Here is a 16,734-nt window from a genome sequence, read left to right on the forward strand (position 1 = left end):
GTCTAAATCTTACAATGGTCTTCCCAAGTCCCTTGGAACAAGCTTTCCAAATGAAGATGACGTTCCACGATACGATCAAGGAAAATAGAGTCATGCTTCACTTCCTCCACCTCCTCCAATTATTCTCCCTGACCCACAAGTTCAAAGGCTTGAAAAGTTCAAGCTCACTCAAGCCCTTTTGGCAAGTAAACACGAAGATGGGAAACCTGTGTGTACACACGTCTTAGAGATGAAGTCACACATTGATAGGTTAAGGATGATGGGTGTCGACATCTCAGAAATATTGGCTGTTGACTGGGTTCTTCAGTCACTTCCTGAATCATATAGTGAGTTCGTTAGAGAGTACTATATGATGGACCATGACGTGACCCTCATTGATTTGACCTATTTGCTTATAGCTGCTGAATCAGAAATGATTTGGCGTGTTGATCGAGCAAATTTGTCTGGCAAATCAAACTCCCAAACTTCAATGGACATTGAAAATGGTGACATTGGAAATCCAGAAAAGGTAAATTCTGAGATAGTTCCTTGTGCCATTCCAAAAGAGTCCATCTGCTTCTACTGCCAAGAGAAGGGGCATTGGAGACGAAGCTGCCCTGTTTACCTGAGAGATCTAAGAGATGGGAGAGTCAAAACGTATGGCTCTACTTCAGGTAAAATCCAATAACTAACTCTATAAGTTCCTATTCTTTGATTTTCAATACATGATGTGATAAGATTACATTTTGATGTTTTGTAGGATCGAAGAAAAGAAAGGAAGCTTAAGGGAAGAAGTAAGCTGAATCTGATCGTGAAGAAATGGATTTCGATCGCATTGCTTGAAGATCGGATTTTTGAGCTACTACTTTAGAGTTAGAATAGATTGCTTAGAAATTAAAATAGCATAGTTTTCATTTGAATTGCATTGTAAGGACAAGTTTTTTCCGCAATAAAATGAATTTTGATTTCGTCCTATTTATTTATCCTTGCAATGGCATATGTGAAAATGGATGTTCATGTATTTCTAATTTTAGCAATGTTGAATTGGATGTGATTCTTGATTATGTTATTTGTGAAATGTCGAGGATTTGCCAAATAAAGGAAGATTCTCATCGCCCAAGTTTCAATTGGACAAAAACTAGGAATCATACAACTTGGTTGCGTGATGAATGAGAAACTTCATATTTGGAAATTAGACTAATTCTTTGACAAAGTGTCAAGAGAAGGACTAGGAGATCGAGTACACTAGGTTGTGTGTTGATCAAGTCCACCACAAGAGTGATAAAGATATTCGTCATGATTTACTAAAGTTTAGTAAATATGGTTATACTTATAAGTTTAAGTATAATTCTGAGTTGATCGAAAGAGTATTAATCAATAGCAGAACGGATAAGAAGAATCAAGTAGGCAGAAAGATAAAAGTTTCTCCATTCCAAGAAGAAGGGAGAGTACCTTTTATTGTGTTTTATGATAAGTCTTAATGATTAAGAACCATATCTCAATTGATCCTCTAAGTGAGTCTTAGTGCAATTGCATGTCTAAGAAGAGGAATCGAGAATTGTAGAAATGGTTAAATCAAGAAGTCAATCATACTTCGTTCCAATATCAACTCTTAGAGTCAAGATTCTGACATGAGTGACAAGTCTTAAGTAGGTTTATAACACTCGACAAATGTGGAATTTGGAAAAGTTTTCTTATTCTTGCACATTTGAAATTGGTAAGTTGTGATGTCTTGGATAAGACAAAGACCAACCAGGACCAATTGTGTGAAGTGTTAAACTTGACAAAAGGCTACACTAACTCTTGAATATTTGTTTGTCAAGAAATGTTTATTGACAAGAGAATCTTATATGTCAAGGAGTAAGTGGGAGTCTTAATGGTCTTGAAAGCTTCAAGAACAAATCAAGAGTAAACCTAGTTGATCATCACTAGCACACGACTTGAGGTTTAAAGCCTATCGTGGATGACATACTCTTTTTCTGTGCCATTCCAATTGAGTTAATTATGCGTGTGAGTTCTATGAGTTCTCATCTGAATGCATAAAGACAAAGCACCTTGATCAATGGAAAGTACATTGATATGAAAGGGTGAGTTGCTTGGAAGACATGGTGGGCATTCATGTTACCATGAGGCAAGAAATCAAGATTGAACAAGTTCAGTCCATATGGTTTTGGATTTGTCGCAAACTTTCGTTTTAACAAATTCACATGGATAGGAACACATACATCATAAAATCTAAGTGTCATAAGGTTTTCCTCCTTCATGAAAATGATTGTGAGGAAATGCTTTCACTAAGAGAGATTTTAAGAAGATAGCAATTGTGAAAATTGTATTCTCAAATTCGATTATGATTACGGCATCCCTTTTCATAGTTCGAATTGTGAGATTTGGCAATTGATCTGAACATTTGGGACTTAGTAACATAAATTCTGAATTGTTTAGACACACATGTGAGCTATCTAAGGCAAAGGTGTATGAGCTTAAAAATCTTAGATAAAGGTTTATCAAAGCATTAGGTATTAGAAATGTGAACTTAAGGAATTCAATAAGCATTGTTTTCTGGAAGTTCAATTGTTTTCTGAATACATGTCAAAGCTAGTGGGAGCATAAGTGTTATGCTGGTAAGAAAATAATCATCATGTTAGTGGGAGCATGATTATTATGGTAAGTATTGCAAGTTAGCAATATTAATTATAGAAAACAAAGATTCACTTTGCAAAGTTGCAAGGGTTGAAAAGTTGTTTTGCTATAATTAAAGGAGAGAATATTATACTTCGTTTCAAAATTCTAAAGCTTAGATCGAGAAATGTTAATAAATTTAGTCAAGGATACATAGTGCATTCTCAAAATTCGATTATGATTACGGCATCCCTCTTCATAGTTCGAATTGTGGGAACAGGGCACATAAAATATTATGGCAGAAGGATGATGAAGTATCATGTCTTTATGTGAGACATTATGCATTGTGTCCAATACGCTTCGGGTATAGGATCGATTGCATATGATATAATATTAGACCATTCTAAAATTTTCCAAATGCCTAGGGCATTAAGAGGGAAAAGGGACTAGAACTGGTTTTGACTAAAATAATTAAACAACTATCAAAGGACGATCTGAGGTTCACTGAGGATTTGTCGCTTGTGAGTAGTTGGAAGTATAGTATTGGATGGACTATATTGACATTATTATGAATAGATAGGATTCTATTAAGAATGAGTTGTCATATGGCAAATATGGAAATATTTCCATTAATGGGAGTTGGATATTAAGAATCTATGTAGATTAGAAACTTTTATGTAAAAGGATGTTCAAAGGAATGTACTTTGAGTGAGAGACATCACATCTATAAAATTGTTTTGTAACAATTTCTGATAGAGAACTTAGTAATTTCATTAGCCAAGTCCAAGTGACTTTTGTGCTATGACTTTACGAAAGGGTCGTTGCATAAAATGTTAGAATCTAACATATTCTAATAGTGGCAAGAACCTTGTATTCTTACACTAATGATAAGGATTAGGGATTGTAAAATGAGTTTCATTGGAAAAGGTTTTCAATTGATCTAATTTTACAAAGTATGGACCATAGGAAACCAAAGTGTGCATGCTTGGAGCATGGGACAATTATGGTTATAATTCGAGCAATAAGTTGAGTTTCTGAAACAGTAAGCAATGAATAATGAGTAATCAATATGGTGTTTAAATAAAAGTGTTTTATTTACGCTCAAAAAGTTTTGGGACCATATAGGATTAATATTATTATTGCGTTTCACTTTGCATGTTTTGACTTCCAGAATAACTAGGTTATTCGAACCTCCATAGTCGGTCATACGTTGGAAGTAGGTATGAAGGAAGACTGTCATGAATCTGTCTGTAGATTGTCTAAAGTGTTTAGACATAGCACAAGTTTGCCGCAGAGTTCATGAGTGCTTTGATAAGATTAAAGTATTGGATTAAACCCACGCTCACTTGAATCACTTCATGGTTTTATCACGAGTGATTGGTGAGACGATAATATTGTATATACTTGAAACCAAGACGTGTGAGTTGTTACTTGCTGATCAGTTGCACATTGATGATAAGTAAACGCACCAGTAACTTGGTGTTATAAAACTTATTGTTGTGTGTAATTCGATTAGTAGGTGCAAGCAAGCATTTGAGTCAAAGTTTATCCATTCCTTTTACCCAAGGTGGGATAAAAGCGATATCTGTGGGCCCCTCGATGATTTAGTGATGACAAAGGAAAGTGCTCAGCCGGGCCAGGAATGATTTGATTTGTTCAATTAGTCAGTCATCATAAATCGGAAATCAGGAAACGACACATAGACTGAGAGAATGATTTCAATCGATGTCTCATGTCTATACGATATCTTGTAGAATGGAGGAATATATAATCCCTTATCTAAAGGACACGCGTATCTGATCAGATCAGAGTTGACAGCGGCTTTTGGAAGCTACGATTGCTGATCAAGTTCTGAAGTCATACGCAGAATAGTTATTAGACTTATCCAAGTGGGAGACTGTTGGATTAGTGTCTAAGTCCATAACTATTTTGGTATGTACTTGACCCGATTATGAGCATGGTCCTTTTGGGTTGCCTTCACCATAGCAATATGTAGGATGAATTAAGGAGAGAAAGGTTTAATTATGATTTATTAATATATTATAAGAATAATATATTAAAGGAGAAATCATATAGTTTAATTAATATTGGTCAAGAATTAATTAAAAATTAATTTTGTGACTAAAAGAGATTAATTAAATTAAGGGGACTGATATTGTAATTATAAGATAGTTACAAAGTTGGGATTAGGATCCATTAGATGGCAATGGACGAATTCTATATGGAGGACCATAAAGAAATCGTCCAAGGGCCTTCTGGAATGGTCCATTGGACTGCTTAGGGCTTAAGCAGTCAGATTAGGGTTTCCTAGTTGCAAACCCTAATAGCCTACATGTATATATAGGACCCCTATGCCCCAAAAACGTGGCTAAGAGAGTTCCTCTAGGGTTTCCAGCCATTTTTGGTGCCTCCTCTCTCCTCCTTCTTCATCCAAGTTGCTTAGTGGTGTTTGTGACTCCATTAGAGGTGCAACACTTGAGGCACTAAGCTTTCTGAAGCCAATCAAAGCAAGGATTGATTGTTATTGCTATATAACAATCAAAGGTAATTACTAAACCCTTATTTCAGTTCTTATTTGATAGATCTAGGGTTTGTAAGTCTTGGATTCATTGCATGTACAATAGAGAAACCTAGATCCAAGCATTAGGGTTTGTATGAGCACATAGGATTGTTCTTATGCTTAAATCCCATCACTAATATCGAACAGATAGTTAATTGTGTGAATCTGCCCTAAGCCCACAACCAAACAAGGAACAGGAAGTAAGGCGGAAAGTACACAGCTAACTATCTGTCGGATATTACTTATATATAACCCTGATGTGTAAACTAAGGTATTATAGAATTAACCACTTATGGTCCTTTAAGTTGTACTGGTTTAAATAAATGGACTAAACCTTTCACTGATAAGTTTCTAGTTTAATTTACTCAATGTTCTATCTAAATGTATGTTTTTGTACTAGAAAACAGTGTATTGAATTTGTATACTATGACCTGACCTATACCTGGTACTCCTTATGATTACTTGGTGTATACGGAATATATATTGTTAAGATCGAATAGATAGTAGACTGGGTGTATCTGCTCTAAGCCCACAACCAAACAAGGAACAGGAAATGAAGCGGAAGGCACACATCCTACTATCTGCTGGACTCAATTAATATATATCCCTGATGTATCTACCAATGAATCATAAAGATAGCATTATAGGTCCCCTTTTAACTGAATGTTCATGTTACGAGTAAGTTATGTGGCGTTATTCTAATGTTTGGACAACTATTAGAAGTAATGAAATCTTGTACTCTTAACGACCCAGTCGATATTGCTGTGAGTTTTGTATATATTTATGTGTTTCCTGTATCATACTTCGTGTTTGCTAACCCTGGTACGTTGTATTTGTACCTTTGTTAGTGTAAACCCGGTATGACGTTTTACCTCATGTTTGCTAACTTTGGTACGTGGTATTCGTACCGTTGTTAGTGCAAACCCGGAATGATGTGTTATTACCTAGTGTTTGCTAACCCTGGTACGTTGTATTTGTACCGTTGTTTGTGCAAACCCGGAATGGTGTGTTATTATTGTTGTGAGTTTTACATATGTTTATGTGTTTCCTGTATCATACTTCGTGTTTGCTAACCCTGGTACGTTGTATTTGTACCTTTGTTAATGTAAACCCGGTATGACATTTTACCTCGTGTTTGCTAACTTTGGTACGTGGTATTCGTACCGTTGTTTGTGCAAACCCAGAATGATGTGTTATTACCTCGTGTTTGCTAACCCTGGTACGTTGTATTTGTACCGTTGTTTGTGTAATTCATGATTTATTCTTTTGTTATAGTTATAGTATGTTCCTCCTTGTAATAGTTATAGTATGCTCCTCCCTGTACTAGTTATAGTATGCTCCTCCCTGTACTAGCTATAGTATTAACTAAATCTCTAAACTATACCTATTATAGTTTACTAGTATGTTTACTTGAACTGTTACTGACTTGAAGAAAAGACTCATTTAATTACTGAGTTATGATTGTACTTCAAAACGGAGTTTTATAAACCATAAAGTAACATAACTTTAAAAGAGTTTTTGAAATGGTTTTGATCACTTATAAACACATAAGCAATCCTTTGAAATGATGTTTATCACAAAACATTTACACAATTATCATTGTGTTCAACTTGTATTCCCCCCCCCCCCTTAAAAGCATTTAAAACATTTAAAAGATTGATTATAGGGGTATGAACTCACCTTATGTGAGTGATTCAATTGCAGCTTCGCGTAAGGATGAGAAGTTCCACGAACGAATTCTCGAGACACAAACGAGTCCTAAATGATATATAATGGCATATATAGGCATGAAATTAGTGTTGTACACAACTAACATGCAAGGAAACACTCTTAGGGACTAGGAAACACTTGAACTAAGTGTTACAATCACATGTGATTGATCAAAGGGGGTTTAAGGCCACAACATGGTGTGTACGGCCATGGGTGTACGGCCATGGAGTGTACGGTCGTACACTCATGGTAAAATATGCACAAGAGGGTGTTTTAACCATGGGGAAGCTTGTGGGTCTATTGCTCATCAAGACTATGAACTAGGTTCTCATTTTGGAGGTCCTTTTGGGGTGTTTTGAGGGGTGTACGGCCATGCAAGGGTGTACGGCTGTACACTCCTTTTGTTCTAGCTAAATGGTCGATTCTAAGGTGTTAAACAAGAGTATTTAACGTATACTAAGCATGTGGAAAGGATACTTACGATTTGGAGGCTTGAAAGGGGTTCACAGCCACCAAGAACAAGTGTGTGTTCTTGGTGTTCTTGGTGAAAGATGAAGATCTTGAAGATCTACCCAAAAAGATGATTTCCATGGATGAAATCAAAGGGTGATACATGATTAAGAAGGATAACAACACAAGGATGAAAGAATCACTTACGTTTTTGAAGATCTAGGATGAAGAACTCGATGATACTTGAGAGAGAATCTGATTTCTTGAGTGAGGAGTGTGAGAAATGACTAGAAATGCAGGGATACCCTTCATGTGGGGGTGGGTGTACGGCCGTACACCCATGTGTACGGCCATACACTCCCTTGGATGGAGTGTTCGGCTCGATTTCAACGTGAATAACTTTGGCTGACACTTCCCTGAGCCCATAGCTTGATTGTACTGAGTTTTGAACCCTTAAAAGACTCTGAACAATGCTAAAAGATAGCAGAAACGGGTCTGACACTCGGTTGAACTGAATGGCTGGACTTACAACGCAAAAAATTTCGGGTTGTCACATAGCATGTCATCAGTGATGCCCAGTTTGAGCCACTTAAACCATCTGTTCCAGACGTGCTCATTTTTCAAATACCCAATCGTCGCATCTTGACAAGAGAACTTTAGAATTGCCTTCAACCCACCCGTATAGAACACCTGACATGGTATATTTCTATCTGCGTTAAGTAGCTTTGGAAGATTGTTGAGATGCTTAAAATTTGTGACCTCACCATTGAGCAGCAAATCAGATTCCATGGTCGTAACACGTTTGAGAGTCACCGATGGTATCACGGGTTTTTCCCGTCTGCCAATAACAACTTCAACAAAGGACTTGCCATCATTTACCTTGGTCCAGCCTCCGGGCCTTATCGATGGTTGTGGGGGTGATCGCGACGAGTTGGATGAACGCGAGACTTGACATTGTTTTCATTTTCATATTTGGCAACGTTAACCTTTGTGATGCGGTGCTCACATCTCATTTGGTTTAACGATTTTAGCATCACATGTATGTCCTTGACCCCTTCGTATTTCACGAATGCAAAATAAGAGCATGTTTTGTCTTTCCTCCTAGGTGTGTATATATATATATATATATATATATATATATATATATATATATATATATATACATATATATATATATATATATATATATATATATATATATATATATATATATATACACACTAGATGTGTGCCCGCGCAAAGCAGCGGCGATAAATAGGTTTTTGGGCTAATAGTTTTCTTACGGGAAATAATTATTAGATTTTGTTATTAGTTATTATGTAATAAGAAAAATTACCACTTTTAATTAAAATATTTATGTTTAGAACTTATATTTATATTGTATGTTTATACATTTGATGTAAATTAATTATTATCGGCATCTAGTTTAAGAAATATAAATTAACTTATTTTGATGGATATAATATTTTAAAATTGTTATTTTGCTCCAAATTAATTTTTTAATAACCTTCCTTAATTCAAGTATTTAAAGTTTTGGTAAGTATTAATGGTTTTGTTATGCATAATTGATTTGTACAAAAAGCTTTGTATCTTGTACCTCTTAAAATTCAAGAAATGTTGAATATGTTTTATATAATAGTAAATATATATATATATATATATATATATATATATATATATATATATATATATATATATATATATCATCAATCCTCCCATATTTGCTGAACGCGTCCCTTAGCATAATTGTAGTAGTATCTTGTTGAATATTGAAAACGTAGAAGGATGTAATGTGTTTCCCCTCCTGAGTTTTCTCTGGCGGACTTCCTTCCAATCTCCGACATCATTCGCGTGACTCTTCGCCTCCCTAGAGAGCATTGTTTAAAGTTCCGGTTACCCATGTTGTTTTGTTTAAATCCCAATAAATATAAGAAGATGTGGAACGTATATGATGTTTTTAGTAGAGACATTAAAAAGTTGTATTTTAGACTCCAAAATATGTAAAATATATTCGAAATGCAACACTAATGTTGCTACGTAGAATTCTTGGTGTGTAGTTAGCTATCCTTCTCGGACTTTATCTAATGAACACTCGTGAAATCACGCTGCATAAAATGAACAAGTACTAGGTTAGAAAGTCATACCGAGGGGTGGACCTCGGTATTGCTCTCTGATGCCTAAGTCAGATATTGCTTTGTGCATTGTAGAAATATGTTTCTCAGAATTGTCTCCCCTTCAAGAGATGAGATTACCTTTTATAGGTGAAGTCCAATCCAATCCATAACTTCACCATTCGTGTCTTGCATTGATTTGTAGGTCACAAGGGTAGAACCATTTAATAAAATAATCCCGCATTTTCCGTGTTTCCTAGGATGTTGTTTAGAAAATCTTATACGAAAGATTCACCGTGTAGATTATCGGTGGTCGGCTTGGCCTGGTAAGTTTGTTTCCAGCCTGTATTGTATATTTGGGCTTTTTGTTTATTTTAGTTTCTTCCTTCGTCGGTCTGCTCCTGTATAGGTCGATCCCTATACACCATTAACTAACATTACATAAACTCCCAAAAAATTTCCATAAATCCAACTACATTTCGACATAAAGGGCATGCATCAGTGTCATTCTTTTGACAAACTGAAAAGACTAATTATTTTGAGGTAGAGGTAAAAGGGAATACAATTCATATAGGTTCGAAATCCAAAATGTTTTTTTCTTTCTGAGTAGTCATTTTTGGAAATATCAAAAAGGAAAATCTTAAATTAACCCGTATGTGTTGGGTGATCGTGGTTGACCTCCACACACATGTCTCCCATCAGTATTATTTCTTAAATAGTTAAATTAACCCGTATCCGTTTTGAACAAAGAGTCTCATTTGACACTACTAACTTCTAGCGTTTAGATTAAACAAAACGCTCCAAATCTAAAAGTTATCTAATGTAGTGTTTAACAAAACAGTACCAACTAATATCTACTCGTTAATTTTGTCGAACACGCCATAACTACTTAACTTTTGACCTAGGTGCCTATGTCGATATGTCATATTGTTAAATCTTTGCCGGAATTGTTTTAGGAATATACACTGAGATGTCTTGATTAACAAATTTGTAAATCATTTATTTTACTTTTGTATTTATACTCGTTTTATTATCTAACTGTTTAATTAGGATTTGAGACAAAAAGAAATTATGAAAAATATTTTATTTTTGTATTTATACTCGTTTTATTATCTAATTGTTTAATTAGGATTTGAGACAAAAAGAAATTATGAAAATATTAATTTCATTTTTGTATTTATACTCGTTTTATTATCTAACTGTTTAGACTCATAAACCGACTTGTTAATTGTTAGAAAACTAATTTATAAACAAAATAATAATAATAATAATAATAATAATAATAATAATAATAATTAGCATTAAGGTTAGGATATGTCAAGTATTTGAACTAAATTATACTCATTATTTATATGGTTTTGTTTAAAGTTTTGGATTCATTCCTTTTAGATATAATGCTCATAGTCTATTGAATATTGATGTATCACGTAAATACTCTTATAACTTTGGAGTAGTTAATATACTTGCATGTATTTATTTATGGGATAATGACTTAAAGGGTAATATATTTTTCGATTCGTACACATTAGATCACTGATATTTTTTTTTCGTTCACATTTTTCCTTTAAACTTGTTTAACTGTAGACATTCAATCCTTATGACCGGCTACTCCAGATAAACAAGAAAAAATGACTTAATAGGGTAATATATTTCTTACTTTGTACATATTTAATCCTTAATATTTTTTACACATTTAGTCATTAATATATATATATATATATATATATATATATATATGTTGCAAAATAGTAAGTTCTTGTTCTTGTTTTATATATATATATATATATATATATATATATATATATATATATATATATTTGTTGCAATATATATATATATATATATTTGTTGCAAAATAGTAAGTTCTTGTTCTTGTTATATATATATATATATATATATATATATATATATATATATATATATATATATATATATATATTTGTTGCAAAATAAGTTCTTGTTGTTTTTGTATACATTCAGTACTTATGACCGGTTTATTTTAGTTTTTCTCATATGTGAGACGATCATTAATGATGTGTCCGGGGCTACTGATGCTTATATCCACCACGTCCTCGACTGCTTGGTTGTTTAGGTCTTGTGGTTTGGTTTAAGTTTTGTGTTCTAAACATCATAACTTCTTCATATGATCTTGGATTTTAACAATCTTTATATCCACACGTTCGTATTTAAGTATACTACTATTTTCATTTGGATTACTCCCGTTAAAAAGTGATATATGTTTACTTATGATTTTATAAAAAACATACATACATACATTTATAAAGAATGCATGTATATAAATATCATAAGTAAAAATATATTACCCTTTAACATGAGCAATCTAAACGAAAGTTGTAGTAGACTTAAATACGAATGCGTTGATATAAAGATCGTTAAAATCCGAAATCGTATGAAGAAGTTACGACGTTCAAAACACAAGAACTAAACGAAACACAAGACATAAGGTCATAAGCAACCATGCACCTGAGGTCGCGGTGCCCAAAAAATCAACAACCACAAACATATCATTAATGATTGTCTCACATATGATATCATGGAAAAAGAACTTAAAGAAACTGGTCATAAGTACTCAATGTGTACAAAAACAACAATGAGTTCTTTTTCAACAAAAAAAAATATTAATGACTAAATGTGCAAAAAAAAATATTAAGGACTAAATGTGTACAAAGTGGGAAATATATTACCCTATTAAGTCATTTTTTTCTAGCTTATCTGGAGTAGCCGGTCATAAAGACTGAATGTGCACAATTAAACAAAGAGATAATGACTTAAAAGGGTAATGTATTTTTCGATTTGGACACATTTGGTCACTGAGTTTTTTTTTTCGTCCACATTTACCCCTTCAACTTGTTAAACTGTACACATTCAGTCCTTATGACCGGCTACTCCAGGTTAGCCAGTAAAATTGACTTAATAGGGTAATATATTTTTCATTTTGTACACATTTAGTCCTTAATATTTTTGTACACATTTAGTCCTTAATATTTTTTTTTTTTTGCAAAATAAGTCATTTTTGTTTTTGTACTCATTCCGTACTTATGAATGATTTCTTTAGGTTTTTCTCACGAAATATTACGTGGGACATTCATTAATGAGGTGTTTGGGCCTTTTGATGCTTATGTCCATCGCGATCTCGACTACTTGGTTGCTTAGGTCATGTATTCTGAACGTCATAACTTCTTCATACAATCTCGAAATTTAACGATCTTTATATCCATGTGAATGATCTTTATATCCATGCGTTCGTATTTTAGTCTACTACAACTTTCATTTAGATTACTCTCATTAAAATGTTTATATCCATACGCAGGGGTGGATTTAGCCCGGTCCCAGTGTTGCACCGGCAACACCTATTTTTTCTGTCCGCAGTGGAAAAATTTTCAAATTTTTTTTCGTTTATACCTATTTTTCATGTATCAGCAACACTTATTTCATTTTGGCAACACCTACTATGTATTCCTGCGTCCGCCCCTGTTCATACGTTTTTTATGAATACATGTATGGATGTTTTTTTTTTAAATCGTAAGTAAAAAAATATTACATTTTAACGGGAGTAATCTTAATGAAAAAATGAACACGTGGATATAAAGATCATTAAAATTTGATATCGTATGAAGAAGTTACAACGTTTAGAATACAAGATTTAAGCCAAACCACAAGACCTACGCAACCAAGCAGTCGAGATCGCGTTGGACATAAGCATCAACAACCTCAAACACCTCATCAATGATTGTCCCACGCAAGGTTGTAGAAATCGCTCAACCTAGAAATCGCTCAACGTAGGCTAATTGGTCCGATTTGGACTGAATTGGACCGGTTTTGACCGATATTGACCAGGGCCGATTAATTAACCCTCTAACATCTATTCGTAGGCGGTTGCAGGCCGCCAAGCGCCTAGGCGCCGATAAATCGGTCGTCTAGACCGATTTTTGCAACACTGGTCCCACGTAAGATATCGTGAGAAAAATCTAAAGAAATCATTCATAAGTACTGAATGAATACAAAAAAAGACTTATTTTGAAACAAAAAAAATGTTAATGACTAAATATGTACAAAAATATTAATGACTAAATGTGTACAGAATGAAAAATATATTACCCAATTAAGTCATTTTTCCCGGCTAACCTGGAGTAACCGGTTATAAGGACTGAATGTGTACAGTTTAACAAGTTGAAGGGGTAAATGTGGACGAAAAAAAACTCAGTGACCAAATATGTACAAATCGAAAAATATATTACCCTTTTAAGTCATTATCCCTTAAACAAATTTAAGGGGAAAATATGGACGAAAAAAAACTAAGTAACCAAATATATATAAATCAGAAAATATATTAACTTTTTAATTCATTATCATTGTATTTATCGACATAGTTAAAAGGAGCTAAACTGTCATTTTTACATTGCTAACTGTACAACTTACTGATATGAGATTACTGTAAATATTACTAGGATTTTTTCATATCTCTACCAAAAGGTTAGTAAATAATGTATTTTTAGAAGTCATAATACATAAATGGTAGTTTCGTAATATATTACTATTATTATATTATATAGGTGTGTCACGAACATGGAAGGGGTGGATTAAATGCTATGTCTGCTGCTAAATCTCTGGGCCTAAGATCCTGCTCCTATAAATTAATAGCTTCTGCTCCTATAGATTACAACGTTATAAGTTGTACCCTATGCATCGAAAGTTGCACCTCAAACAGAAAAAGTTAGTTGAGAATATGCAACTGTAGTAATAAAGTAATAAACCATTAAATTTTTTGAAAGGAATGGTGAAATATTAATTAGTGTTGATAAGTTTATTTAAGAAATGAATTTATAGAAAGTTAGATTTTGGTATTATTGGAAGTAAAGGTACTGCAAGCTGAACGTCGTGGATGATTGAGGTCAAATGATGCAGTCCAGTATTTAATATAAGTTGTTTGGGTTATTAATGATTATGTTATAATATGACAGTCTTGATGTTGAAAGATACGAGTTCATATTAATATATTTGAAAAACAAGATGTAAGTGGGAAAAAATGTAGAGGAAAATAACTTACTTTTATTATTTTGAAGTCTTTTAATTTGTTTTAATTATCATCTTTCTTTTACACCATATCAATAAAAATAGTGTAAAGTGTAAACATTAAATCATATCCACCTTATCACAATATATTAACACCAAAAAAATATCTAGATATATTATCTTTTATCTAACTTTTATATATATATATATATATTTTTTAAAGCAATTCTTATATGTAATAGTTTTTTTTTTTCAAATTTGACATATTTTTTCACAGGTATCAATATTAGATATATTTTCTTACAACATAAATAAAAAATAAAAAATGAATAAGTTTAAAATTAAAGGACCAAATTATACTACAAAAACTTTAATATTATATTTGGTGTTAATAAATAATATAACAGTATGTATAAATTGGAGCAACTTACTGTAAAATGTGGATTTTAGTGTATTAAGATGCACTTAAACAACTGCCCTTTTGTTTTATATAAAAGTATGTTGTTCTATCAACAAAACTGTCTACATATATTCGAATAAGATAAATAAATGCGAATGTTTAACCACTTAAAAGGATATAATTGAAAAACTTAATCCATAAAATCATAAAAATATATTTTATTTTTTATATTTTTAACATGTATTATTAACACTAATCAAAATATCTGATTATTTAAAAAATTTAGGGAAATTAACTAAAGTAACCAAATAGGTATTATTAACACTAATCAAAATATCTTATTATTTAAAAAAAATAAAAAAGGAGGGGGAATTAACTAAAACTAACCATAATCTGACGTTTATTTAAAGAAAATAACAAAAAATAGTTTTTGGCAAAGTAACCAACAAGTCCGGAATGGGACATTTCCGGCCCACAAAAAACACATTTCTAATATATATATATATATATATATATATATATATATATATATATATATATATATATATATATATATATATGAGTAACATTCCAGATTTCGGAATACAGAAGAAAAAAAAAAACTCATGATTTCAAGAACAAGTACGAAATCCGATTAACAATTCCGAAATTTCGAGAAAAAATTATTTTTTTTACTACATTCTAAAAAAAAGTTAAACAAACATAGTAAATGAGAAGTATATATGATACTAGGCTTAAAATCAGACATCTGACCAGTGGCGAGGCTATATATTAACAAGTTAGCTCACTTGACCTACCTTTTTTTTTTATTATAATAGGTTATATATAATTAAAATTTTGTGACTCACCTTAAATCATTTTAAGTGAACTACTCTAATTTTTTTGGTAAAAAGAAAGCGTTTAAATCATATTTTAAGGCCCATATTCTATATTTTAATAGCCCGGATTTTCTGAAGGTATAATAGAATATGCATAGCCCAATACAAATTAAATTATAAAATAAAAAAAAAACAAATGTGAATCAATACATCTACCTGAAAAATAGTGATATTAAATACTTGCCAATACATCTGACTGAAAAATAGTGATATTAAATACTTCGAAATGCACACTTCGAACATAAGTAAACATATTTCTTTAAAAAAATTTGCAAAAGAAAAAGACAGAGAAAGAAAAGAACTCCAAAATTTAAAGAACGACTTTAAAATGGAACATTTGAGAGAAAGTGATCATTTTTCAAAAACTAAAAAATGGTTATTTTAATTATAAGGTCACTTAGAATGGTTAGTTTAGCGAACTTCCCTAAAGTTTATATTCAACTTTTGCAATGACATGTCGTTACAGGAAAATTATACAACTAAATCAAAACAAAGTAAAATATTTAAATTCAAAAATAAAAACTATTATTATTATTATTATTATTATTATTATTAACGAGTTACAAACTAAAGATGGAAAAGTCGGTGAGTATAAACTATTGCAAGTTTAACAATGAGAAGTTGTTGGAAAGGTACCATTCATTGATAAATAGGTTGGGACAAATGTGTAGTTTTAAGAGTATATTTACGAGCTATGAAACAAATCAAAATTATTAAACATGGTTATCACTAAATCTTTTTAAAATTCAAAATATCTTCAAATTGTCAACAAAAATCTTAAAAAAGAAAAAAAAAATCTTAAAAAGATTATAGAAAAATAAATTTGTAAATCAAACTAAATTTAAGATGAATTTGTAATAATTTAATGTTCGGATCAAATTTTTAACAAATATAAAATATACGCAAAAAATGTAAAATTAAAAAGAGGGTCTACTTGTTTGACCTAAGATAATATACAGAAAACATGAGTTGATTACCTTCTATTAAAAAAAA

Source organism: Lactuca virosa, chromosome 3 (assembly GCF_052849685.1).
Source record: "Lactuca virosa cultivar CGN04683 chromosome 3, Lactuca_virosa_CGN04683_v6, whole genome shotgun sequence".
Taxonomy (NCBI): Eukaryota; Viridiplantae; Streptophyta; class Magnoliopsida; order Asterales; family Asteraceae; genus Lactuca; species Lactuca virosa.